The 11,541-nt window shown below is 35.5% G+C and overlaps 1 long non-coding RNA gene across 1 annotated transcript in view; it reads right to left on the bottom strand.

Annotated features, from left to right (window-relative positions):
- LOC110292128 overlaps positions 1-11,219 on the bottom strand; it is a 12,935-nt gene extending 1,716 nt beyond the window's left edge. Inside the window, exons 1-2 of the long non-coding RNA XR_002377662.1 lie at positions 11,087-11,219; positions 7,216-7,267 (exon numbers count right to left, since the gene is read on the bottom strand). This is a non-coding gene — a long non-coding RNA (uncharacterized LOC110292128). The remainder of the gene's footprint in view (positions 1-7,215; positions 7,268-11,086) is intronic.
- Positions 11,220-11,541: the final 322 nt, after the last annotated feature.

Genomic DNA, 11,541 nt, shown 5'->3' with positions numbered 1-11,541 from the left:
GTAAGCTGAATAAACCCTTTCCTCCCCAACTTGTTTCTTGGTCATGATGTTTGTGCAGGAACCCTGACTAAGACAGAGCCCAATACGTAAACAGATAAGCAGAAACATTTAAGAGAAACTGAGCCTTTGTTTTCAAATTCTTAGCATAAATGCTTGACTTGAGTTCACATGTGTATAATATGTGTTACTTCTTAGAAACATAATCATCATCAGCTTTCAGGCCATCCTGTGAAGCTTATGCAGTAAAACAAAATTCACATTTCAAAATCTTGAAGTTTCAGTGTGATCTGAAAATTTCATTAGTGAAATTTAAATGCAGCAAGAAGGGATGCTCAGGTTGTCAGTGCCTTACCTGTCCTTTGCTGGGGAAGCTGGGAGAAATATCTAGTTTTTAACTTAAGATTCAAAAAGGACTTGTGCTTTTTTTCCAAGTCTCCATATCATGCACTGTATGTAAAGATTCCATAGGAAATGTGCAAAATCTTATAACCAGATATAATACTCTTTCCAGTTCATTTTTCTTTAACCAGATCTATCTTAATTGCTTAAATGGGGAAATTAAAAGACTGGCTAATTAGCATTCTAACAGGACAGCCCTGGAGTTTATAGAAAATTTGTCTTTTGAGCTTTCCTTGAGATATCAAAGGGCATTTGAACCTCATTACCACATGAAATTGTTAAAGTAGTCCTGGCTACAGATTAAGCGCACAATTTAAATTATTTAATATTTACCCATTCTATTCTACATGGCATGGCTCTATTGATATATTTTAAGTAAACAGTTGGAAAAAGCTCATGTCTTCAGAAATAGTTGAAATTTAAAGTGCATTTCTATTTTCAGAAAATAAAACAAACAAGCAAGCAAAAACTGCATTCAGTCAAACACATCTAACAACACTGAAGCCATATCCAACCTGCTTTCTAATTAGTCCTATGTACGGCAGTTTTTATATTTCCCCTGTATATCTTAGTATCTTATTGTTATCGTTTATGTAACATTATGTACATTTGTGAGCTTCAGGCCAGCCATACCAAGGAGAAGGACAATGATATACAATGTAGAAGTGGCAGATAACACCAACATCATTTATATTTATGCCTGGAACACATTTTCTCATGTCCTTTCCCCTCAAGAACATTTACCTTCCTAATTATGTTTTACTCAGTCTAATCTTTAAATTAATTTGAATTCCCTAAGCTGAGAATTGACAGTGAGAAGAATGGATAAATGTTGCTGAAGGGAAGGAGAAAATTAGATTAAATAATAATGGTCACTCGCATTCCTACACCACTTCAGTATTTACAGTGTTCTTTGGTTTCTGTTCACCATGCCACTCCCTACCACTCTGAGGCTGAGAGAGAATCTTACACATTAGGAAAGCAAATGCTATTTGACATGCTCTGGCTCCACCACGGGAAAGCAGCCCTGCTGCTGGGGAACTTCCCTCTCAGAGCGAGGCCTAAGGCTTTTGGTTCACTGATATGAATGCTTCAAACAGTGCTGGGCCATCCCTGAGCACATGGATTCGATAGAGTCCAGTAATCCATTTCCTTCTTCAAAGCCAGATTTGTTGTCCTATTTTGTTCTTAGGACACCATCATCTTTGGCCAGTACTGGATGGACAAAAACAAAGACCTGTCCCTACACAGGCAGTTCTGAGGCAGCCCAGAACGGGGTAAGGAGGGCACCAAGCATGTGACACATAAATGATATAAATCAATTAATTCCCCCACAAGAATTTTACTTAGAAAGTAAGGAATTGATTCATAATCTAAGTGGGATTAATGTGAAAAGAAGTCTAAGAAATGCCTAACGTTAATAGAGTCCCAAGAAGTGTTCTCCACGTTCTCCAGTCTTTCTATCCCCCCTCTCCCTCTCTCTCTCTTCCGCCATCTCTCTCTCTCTCCCTCCCTCCCTCCATTCCTCTGAAGAATGAGTGGGAGGGCAGGATATGTGGTCACAATTATGGCAGCTATATTTGGGACACCATTGACCTCTAACACAGACATATTCTCCATGCCTCCATGAAGCTAGAGTGTAGGGTAGTTGTTGGGGCTGCCTTATGATATATAGAGATATGATCAGCACTGAGATTCTCAACCAAAGCTTATTCTCTTTACTACCGTCAGTAGTTGAACAGTTTTTCATGACATATCTTTGTTAATGACTGGTTCCTAATAATCTCAAGTGTGTTTTTATTATGCTGTATTTAATATCCTTAAGGTCTGTAATTGTCCACTGCTTATTTTCTGTCATACAATACAGTGCACAGTAGCAGTGACTTGCTGTGTAACCTTGCTAACTTATGGCAGATGGGAGAAAATGTTCAGCTCTCTTTTTATGTATATTTCCCATTTTCTGCTTAAAAATTCTATATTTAGCCAAAGCTATATTAGCAAAGATTCAGTTCCATGCTTTGTATTAATTTCATTTGTGTAATGTTTTCTTTTCTAGTTGGAGCAATTAATAAGTTTCAAGGTAATTTTGTTATTAAATCCATTAAAGAGCAATCAGTCAGTCCCCATCACGCTCAAATTGCTATCATCCTTATGAATACTTAGGTACACCAGCTCTCTGAAAATACATTCTTTTCATTTTGTTGCTTCACCTCAGCCTCATGTTGATAAAATCAAGGCTTACAATAGCAAAGACAACTCCTTTTGGCAGAAATAAATTAATCATATTAGAGTCAGCTTGTACCTATTTCCCATAGAAAAATAATGACACAATAATGAAAGAAAGGATAACTGTAAGGGCAGAGATGTAAAAACACGGTTGTCTGTGTTTGAAGAGAAGGAGGTGGATAAATTTCTCAGAAATCTAAAATATAGAGGAAGCAAGGTTTAGCTTATCCTGGGACTCCAAAAGAGTCCACACAGCAAAGGACACAAATGAAGATAATTATACGACTCCTATGTTCTTGAAACACATAAATAACGTATTTTTCTGCTTTCATTTGTAGCATTATTATATCAAAAAGTCAAAAGTAAAGAGGAGCTGACATAAAAATTGTGTTCTTATTAAAATTAAGGAGTTGAACTGAATTTTCTTTTTCTATTCAAGCAAAAGTTCTATCCTCAGGGAAAAGAGAACTCTTGGGTAATTATATAAATTTATAATACAGTTTCTATGTTAATACTGAGATTTTATTATTAATTTATGAATTCCTATTCAGGCACATAAATTTGTCATTTTATAGAACAAATTTGTACATTGGTTCTGACATTCTGCTCTTATCAGATGCACATATTCAGATATATAAGATGTGACTAATAATGAAAATAATGATAATGAGAAAAATATGTGCTTATAAAATATTAAATAAAATATTTAGTTTGAAGATTAGCTTCAAGGGTCATAACCAACCGTTCTTTTTTGAAAATACACTCTTTTGTCTTGTTATTTTAACTTTCTCATTTTAAAAGAGAATTCTTTCTTTCTACATTAGTTGCCCTCAAGGAGAAGAAAACATTCTAAAATATATTCATCAGAAAATACCGACTTTGGCAACACAGATGAGGTGCACAATAATGAATACACCTGATGCAAATGATTGTTTTACATTATCAGAGCAATTGAAAAATCTTCTCTTATATCTTTGATGTTAAATACCAAGTCACTATGGTTTATAATTGCACTGTACTACAATTAATACACCTTACATTTTCTAATGAGTCATTGTTTACCATCTCAGGCTATTAGGTTAGCTTAAGGTCTTGAGAATAAAAGCACCATTTTCCCGCAAAACACTTAAAGCATTCATAAGTCCATGGAAGCCTTCTGTATAACCTATTTTACTGACAAACAATTACATTTTAGATTGAAGAGGTGAAATGATTAAGAATATTTGACTTAGTTGCCATGACAGCATGCATTTTTCATCAGGCACAGTGTAATTACTACAATTTCAATGATGTAAAATCAAGAAAGATGATAACAAACAGCAGAGCCGTGGAGATATTGCCATTGCAACCAGGTTGCCATGGCAACAGTGATAATAATCCCGGTGATAGATGTTTTCTCTTGCTCTTTCCATTTTGTACGGTTATAACATTCAGAGCCAGTTTTTACCACAGCTTTTTATAGTTTATTAGACTGTCAAAATAGTTTATGAGATGTTGTTGCAAAGGAAATGACTGAGTTCCGCAGCCTAATAAAAATGCCAAATACTCTGTTTACATACTGCGCCAGCACTTAACAAACATTAAAAAATTGTATGAAAAATGATTTGATATTGTATCTGTATTAATCAATTTGCAAGGCATAAGCTTTGTCACTGAAGGTCAAATGAATAGTTTCCAAGCAGACTGTTTGCCAAGCTTTCTTAAAGTTCATTCTTGACTTAGCCTTTGACAAGACCCTTCACCTGGCTCTGAGTACCAACTACCTGCAGGAAATGCTGTGCACAAGTAAAAGGTAAATAGGTACAGAAAATTAATAACGTATTTGTTTTTCCAATAATTTGAAACAATATTTTAAGTGTGTGTCCAGAAGTCCTCTCTGTGTGACCATTTTAAGGTAATACTTTCTGAAGGTGAAATAATAATGAAATGGCTTCAGAAATGAATGTGTGTGTGTAAATACTTTGATAAAATTGATGTAAAAGTACTGTAATACACACCATATAAGGACATAAAATCAGTATAACAGTTGTCATTCAACACAAGGAGACAGCTCTGAACATCATTCTATATTGTCTTTTATCTTTCATGAGATATTCTTTTAGTTGTAAGGGAAGCACGTGATAGAGAGTACACTTCAATGCAGGTCAACCATAGGTTTTGTCTGTAAGAAAATGTTCCTAAAGACACATACATTTATAGGAATCTGGAGTTTTTGTAATGTATTAAAGTCCTGTAAAATACTCATGCATACTGAGTAAGTAGACAACTGAGTAAAAGACATTGAAAGTGCTGGCCCTGACTCTGCAGCAAACAGAACTCACTGGATAGTGCAGTCTCGAGTACCCTGGCAGTTTTCCCTAAAAATATACAGAGTCCATAAAGAATATTCAAAAATAAGCCTTCCCTCTTCATCCATCCATTTTTCTCCTATGCTATTTTCCATTCGGAGGGAATTGGATTTGGTTAGATTACTATAAGAGACCATACTAATGAAATATGAGGCAATGACCAAGTCATAATTAGAAAGTCTTAACACTGGAAGATAATGCAAAGACTTTAGAACTTTAGAAGTACTTCTTCTTTTCTTTTTAATTTATTCTTCATTCACATGATACATCCTGACCACAGATTCCCTTCCTCCACTCCTCCCAGTTCCTCCTCCCACCTTTTTTCTCTCCCAGATGTCTCACTCCTTCACCTCCCTTCTGTAAAGAGCAGACCTCCCAGGAATATCAACTTAACATGGCATAAAAGTTACAATAAGACAAGACACAAACCCTCACATCAGGAATTGATGAATGTCTGAATATTACAGTTCTGTGCTTTTGTTATTAGTTTGAAATGTGTGTGAAAAGGGAAAACCATTGTTTTAGGAAGAGGAGTCTTAAGTCAAGTCCTTTTCTTTGTTGATTATGAAGCAGGAATGCCTTATCACACACATATTGTAAACTTGTGGTCATGACAGAGTCAGCAGCAGTTCGATGCAATTGCATGGACTCATCATCCAGGAGCCTCCAGGTCCTGGTTGCTACTCAGGCCACAAACAGGGAACAAGAATTGTGGCTGAGACATAAAGCAGGACTTAATCTAGAGCAACAGACACTCACAATGCCATGAGAGTGAGCCCAGCTAAGGCTGCTAACAGGGGGATATGGAGGCTGAACCTGCTATCTAATAAAACCAGACACGACTTCCAATACAAGGATTGAAATAAAACCCAGACACAAAACCTTAGAACCACAATTTGTCCCACCTATAAGATATACAGGGGTAAAGATGGAGCAGAGATTGAGAGAATGTCCAACCAATGACTGGCCCAGTTTCAGATCCATGCCATGAAAGACAGTTAACTCTGGACAATATTAATGATACTCTGGTATACTTGCAAACAGGTTCCTAGAGTAACTGTCATCTAAGAGGCTTCCCCCAGGAACTGAGGAAACAGATGCAGAGATCCACAGCCAAATATTGGGCAAATCTTGAGGAATACTGTGAAAAAGTGGGAGGAAAGATCAAAGAAGTCAGAAATGTCAAGAACACCACAAGAAAACACAAACATTCAGCTAAACTGGACCCATAGGGGCCCACAGAGACTGAACCAACAATCATAGAGTATATATGGGATGGACACTATGCATATATGTAACAGATGTGCAGCCTGGTTTTCATGTCAGACTTCTAATAGCAGGAGCAGGGGTTATTCTGTTTCCTGATTTTAGATCCCCTTCTTCATCTGTGCTGCTTTGTCTAGTGTCTGTAAGGGATGATACACTTAGTCCTAAAATGATGTGTGAAGGTTGGCTGATATCCAGGGATAACCACTTTTCTGAGGAGAAAGTGAGGATGGGACACAGAGGGAAAGGGAGGCAAGAGGTATGAACTAGGTGGAAACGAGAGAAGGGAAGCCATGATTGGGATGTAATATAAATCAATTAATCAATAATAATATTTTTAAAAAGAAGGAAAGACTTGTACCTCCTTTCAACCAAAGAGGATTGTCTATCAGAGAGATGACCCACAATAGATTGCTTATCCACAAGCTCTGTCCAAGAATTATTTATATGATTCTAGCAATGTAAACAAATGAAATAATGAAATTATATTGTGCATTAACTATAATCCTACCCCTGTCTATCAGAATGCTTCATGGTTTGTAATGTCAAATTTCTGTTCCCAAGTAGACAGCCCATCACTAAATGACAATTCCACAGGATATGTTTGCTCTGGCATGCACTTGCTGGTGAATCTAATACTATGATTTTCACCTTTTCTCAAGTATACATCTGTTTAAAGAAACACAATATTCCTCACATTTTGCTTAGCAAAAGTAATTCCTCTGGTCAATGAATTTGTTATATGGACAAATAGTATTTTTAGCACAGAGCCAAAGAATATCATACTTTCAGGCATCCTTTTCATTTATTAATGACAAGTAGTCAGAAAATTATTTCCAAAGCAGAGGTGAGGTACTGCAGATATATTCAAGGTCATTAAAACAATAATGAAGGGACAATTCATGTTCAGAAAAGAGGAAGGTATAGGCTAGCTTAAGATCCAGGAGATGCTCAAAGCATCTAGAAAAATCCTCACCATTGATCAAAATTGAGTTGGCCTTTCCTCCTTCCTCCAGAGACTTTTCTACCTGTAATGAATGGTAAGAGAGAGTCCAGTCCAGTAATGTATTTCTTAGCTTGAATTGCTTTGATACATATTTATACCATCATATGTAACTCACAAAACTGCCCTACTGGGATGTTCTTTATTTAGTATCTAAAGAGCAGCAACTCTAATCCTTCACATTAGAGTTCACTAAAAAGAAATAAAAGGAAGAAAGAAAAGAAAGTGACTGTAATAAAGCAAAGATGATGTGGTTTTTAATATGTCTGAACACTGTGTTCTCATGGACAAGGTATTTTCTGGTTTTATTCCTAAAAATAGTTTTAAGCTTACTGACTTCAGTCCTGATTGATTATATAAAAATGTCATAAAATGTGCTTAAATTATCTTGAAGCTGGTCCCATGCCATTTTCTCTCTCTCTTTTTATAATAGTTCCAACTGTAACGCTTGCATTCCCTGTAATGTGTGTATTTTATTGTATAGAGACATGGATCTTTGTGCATATGCCAAAATTGTGTGCAGTCCATATTGTATGGACCAAAGACAGCCTAATAATTCAAGACAAATCCACTTGTCTCATAACATCTAGAAAATTACAAAATAATATCTGTGTGTGTGTGTGTGTGCGCGCGCGCGTGCACGTGCTTTCTGAAAAATGTGCTCAGTTTTGATTTTTTTTTTGCCACATTTATCTCCTTCCAAATGTATTGCCAAGAAATGTGGACCACTGAAAGTCATAGAACTTCAAAATCATTAAATTTAAGATGGAGATAGCAGAAAATATATGGCTCATAATGTCAATTTTTCATGAAATTCGAAAGAAAGTAGAGATGGTACAGCATTATGGAATTCAAAATATAAGATGTATAAATATGATGCTAAATAGTTGTAATAATGTTATAATTATGATTTGTTAGCTGACAGATCCTTGTCAATTTTATAGATAAGAGTATCTGGTATGGAGTTCACAATGCTTGGCCCTCATGGGCTTGTGGAATTCTATGGAACATAATAATAGATGTACCCAGCAGAAATGCAACACAAGTAACCTCCACTGATGGAAAAATTATGAAATGAATTTGGCTGAAGAATATGAAGACAAGCAGAGTTCTCTTAGGACTCTACAACAAAAATGCTAACTAACAGTAGCTTGAGATGGATCCAGTTTGGAGGAAGAGTCAGTTCTGTCCCAGAGCCTCATTCTTCTTTGTTGTGGCTCCTGTTAAAGGAAAATTGAAAGTCCGATGGTGCCTGCCTGTCTGCCTGCCTGGTTTTTACCTTTCATAATGTTTTAATTTTATCTGTTCTTCTTGTTCTTTTTTTTTTAATTGCACATTATAATTGCACATATTTTCGGACACCATGTGCAGTGATTAAGGCAATTAACATTTCCCTTTTTCAACATTGCATTTCTGTGCATTGAAATTCTTCAAATCAATCCTTCTTTGTGCAAGAGTTTGATACCTGTTGGACCTCATATCTGACCCACTGTAACTGATCTCATATCATTTTCTCCTCCCCATCTCTTCTCTTTTCCTCTAACAATGTGACCTCTAGGAAGAAGAATGTGTTACATTGGTCCTTGTGTGTTCAGCCCATTTCATTTCAGTGTCCTCTGGTTTTATGTGTGTAGCTGTGAACGACAGGATGTCATTCCTTTTTATGATGATCAGCTTTCAACTATGCTAGCAGAAAAAAATTTAAGAATATTTGGAGAAAATTTTGTGATTATTTCAAAAGCTTCAGAACATATTTAGTTATCACTTTCGTTATGTATATTCAAATCTTGTGTTTCTTTCTATTTATATTTGCGCCCAACCTTTGTGTTGAGAAACATCTCTTCAGTGCATTAAGCATCCCTGAAGAGCTTTAGTTCTAATTTGGTATGCTGATAGGGTGATAATAAATACCCAGAGATATTACATTTATTTACAACCTGCTTTTCAAAACAGTTTATCAGTTGCATTCATCTAAAATATGTGAGGTGAAGTTGAGTTCCATCAAGTTGTGATTACTCTCAATGACAGAAGATGTTCCAAGACTTTCAAGTAGTGTCAGAGTTTGCAATGACCAGACCCAAAGCAAAATCTTGACTTTCTGCAGCCATAGTAATAAAGATGTCTACTGCTAGTGTAAGTGTTTCTGTGTTCACATTGTGGTCCAGATATCCAATTATGAGGAAAACTGAGGTGTCTGCCACTGCTTTTAGCTCTGATCTTAGCACATCTATATTTTATCTTCTGCATGAATAAAGAAGCTAAACCATGTAAAATCACTTGAAGCTGATTTCTCTTGTGTAGGAGACACATTCCTCCTCTCAAATACTAAGGGCAAAAATACTTTGGAATTTGAAATTTAAGGGTTTCAAAATATTTAAATATTCATAAGGAGGCATCTTTTTAGGGGACCCAAGCCTTAACAAGAAATTTATTAATTGTTTATCACCATCTTGTTTATATATCCTGTGTGTTCTCTATGGCTGCTATACTTACACTGTGACTGGAATTCAGGAAGTATGAAATTTTCTATCTGTGGATTATATTAGCCTTTAAACTTTTCACATATTGAAGTATTTTTTTATTTCAGATTTTAGATAAGTGGTCTTCAACCAATATTAAATTTTTCTTCAAAAGTTCAAAAGTGTACAGGTAAATATGTATTCCATATGTATTTCATACATATTGTATCATATATACTATATATTCAAATCTATATTATAAATATCATATATATTTCAGAATGCACAGGCTCTGCATGAGTACTCACATATATATTATAGCTTCCAGGTTAGTACTTTAATGATATTCCTAAATGTGTGAATGAATGGTCTCTGATTCTTGTGGCCTCTCTTGGGCTCTTTTCCTTCTGTTGGTTTGTCCTGTCAAACACTAGTGTGGTGGCCTTTGTTCTATCATATTATATTTTATTTTGTTATAGTCTTTTAAAAAAAATGAATGAAAGGTTTCCTAACTACCTTAGTAAAGGTTAATATCTCCAGTGTCATTTAGATCTGGTGTGAGAGGGAAAATGAGTTTTCTCCATTGCAGCAATACTTGGTATATCGCTCCAAGTCTGGCTTCATGTTTAGACCCAAATATAATGAACTCCATAGTTCTTTTTTGTACTTTTATTTGGTTATAACTTGGGTTTTTTGTTGTTGTCGTTTTGTTTTGTTTTGTTTTGGGGGTGTTGTCTTACTTTGTGTTCTTGGTTTTGTTGTGCTGTTGTTGTTGTTGTTGTTGTTTTTTTAATAAAGAAAAAAAACCCTTAACCATGGGTGATAGGGAGCAGGGGTAGACCTGAAAGGACTTGAGGGAGAGGAAGAATATAATCAACATGTATTTAAAATTAAAATTTACTTAAACTAATAAAAATACAATTAAAAAAGAATTAAACCAAAAAAAAACCTATAACTTCTAAACCTAGTAAAGTTGCACATGCCAATAAATTCAGTACACAGGAGGATAACTAAATAAAAAGCCAATCTGAGTCACATGGTGATACCCTGTCTCAAAAAATAAACAAATGAAAGACAACAGAAAAAAAAAACATAACTTTAGAGCTTCAGCTCTAAGCTACATGCTATAGACACAGACATCTGAATTTCTAGGTTTAGTGTAACGATCATTAATCTAGTTAAAAATATTTAAAATAGAGATTGTAGCAGTTATATGAAAATTGCCCTTTCTGTCCTCTTTAACTCCTCATGTTTACATCTCAAGTCTGAAACATGAAAGCAGCTATTATTAAAAACATCTTACAACACTCAGCCATTTATAATTCTAACAAAATAAGAAAAATTAAACTCAAGATTTAAGAATAACTGCTGAAGTTTCCACTCACATCTGGACATGCAGGATTTTAGAGTGATTGTGCCCGTCTTGTAGGTTTTATCTTGTTATTTTCCCCCGACTGGTATTCCGTTTACTCTCATGGAGCTTCATCCCAGATCACACTTTGGAGGCAGCATAGCCTTATAAGACAGTAAGTATTTCAAGATGTTGGAGTGGATCTGCTGCTTTCTGGCTGAGTATGTTAAGGAATTTTGAGAACCCCAGATCAGATTACTTCTTTAGAGTTACACAAACAATGTTGATTTCCACGCCGTTTCATAAAACTTTACATACTTTAACTTCATGCTCCTGTTTTCTTGAATACTCAGTTTGGGTTGGTATTGGCCCTGTATTATTTTTCTGGCCAGAAAAATAAAGAAAATTGCAATGATACATGCCCGATAGAACCTCAGCTGTAACCCTGCCTATTCATTGCTTAATAATTCTGAACTCCGAACCAAGAAG

The sequence above is a fragment of the Mus caroli genome, chromosome 4 (assembly GCF_900094665.2).
Source record: "Mus caroli chromosome 4, CAROLI_EIJ_v1.1, whole genome shotgun sequence".
NCBI classification, from domain to species: domain Eukaryota; kingdom Metazoa; phylum Chordata; class Mammalia; order Rodentia; family Muridae; genus Mus; species Mus caroli.
This window is presented reverse-complemented; position numbering and strand designations above follow the sequence as displayed.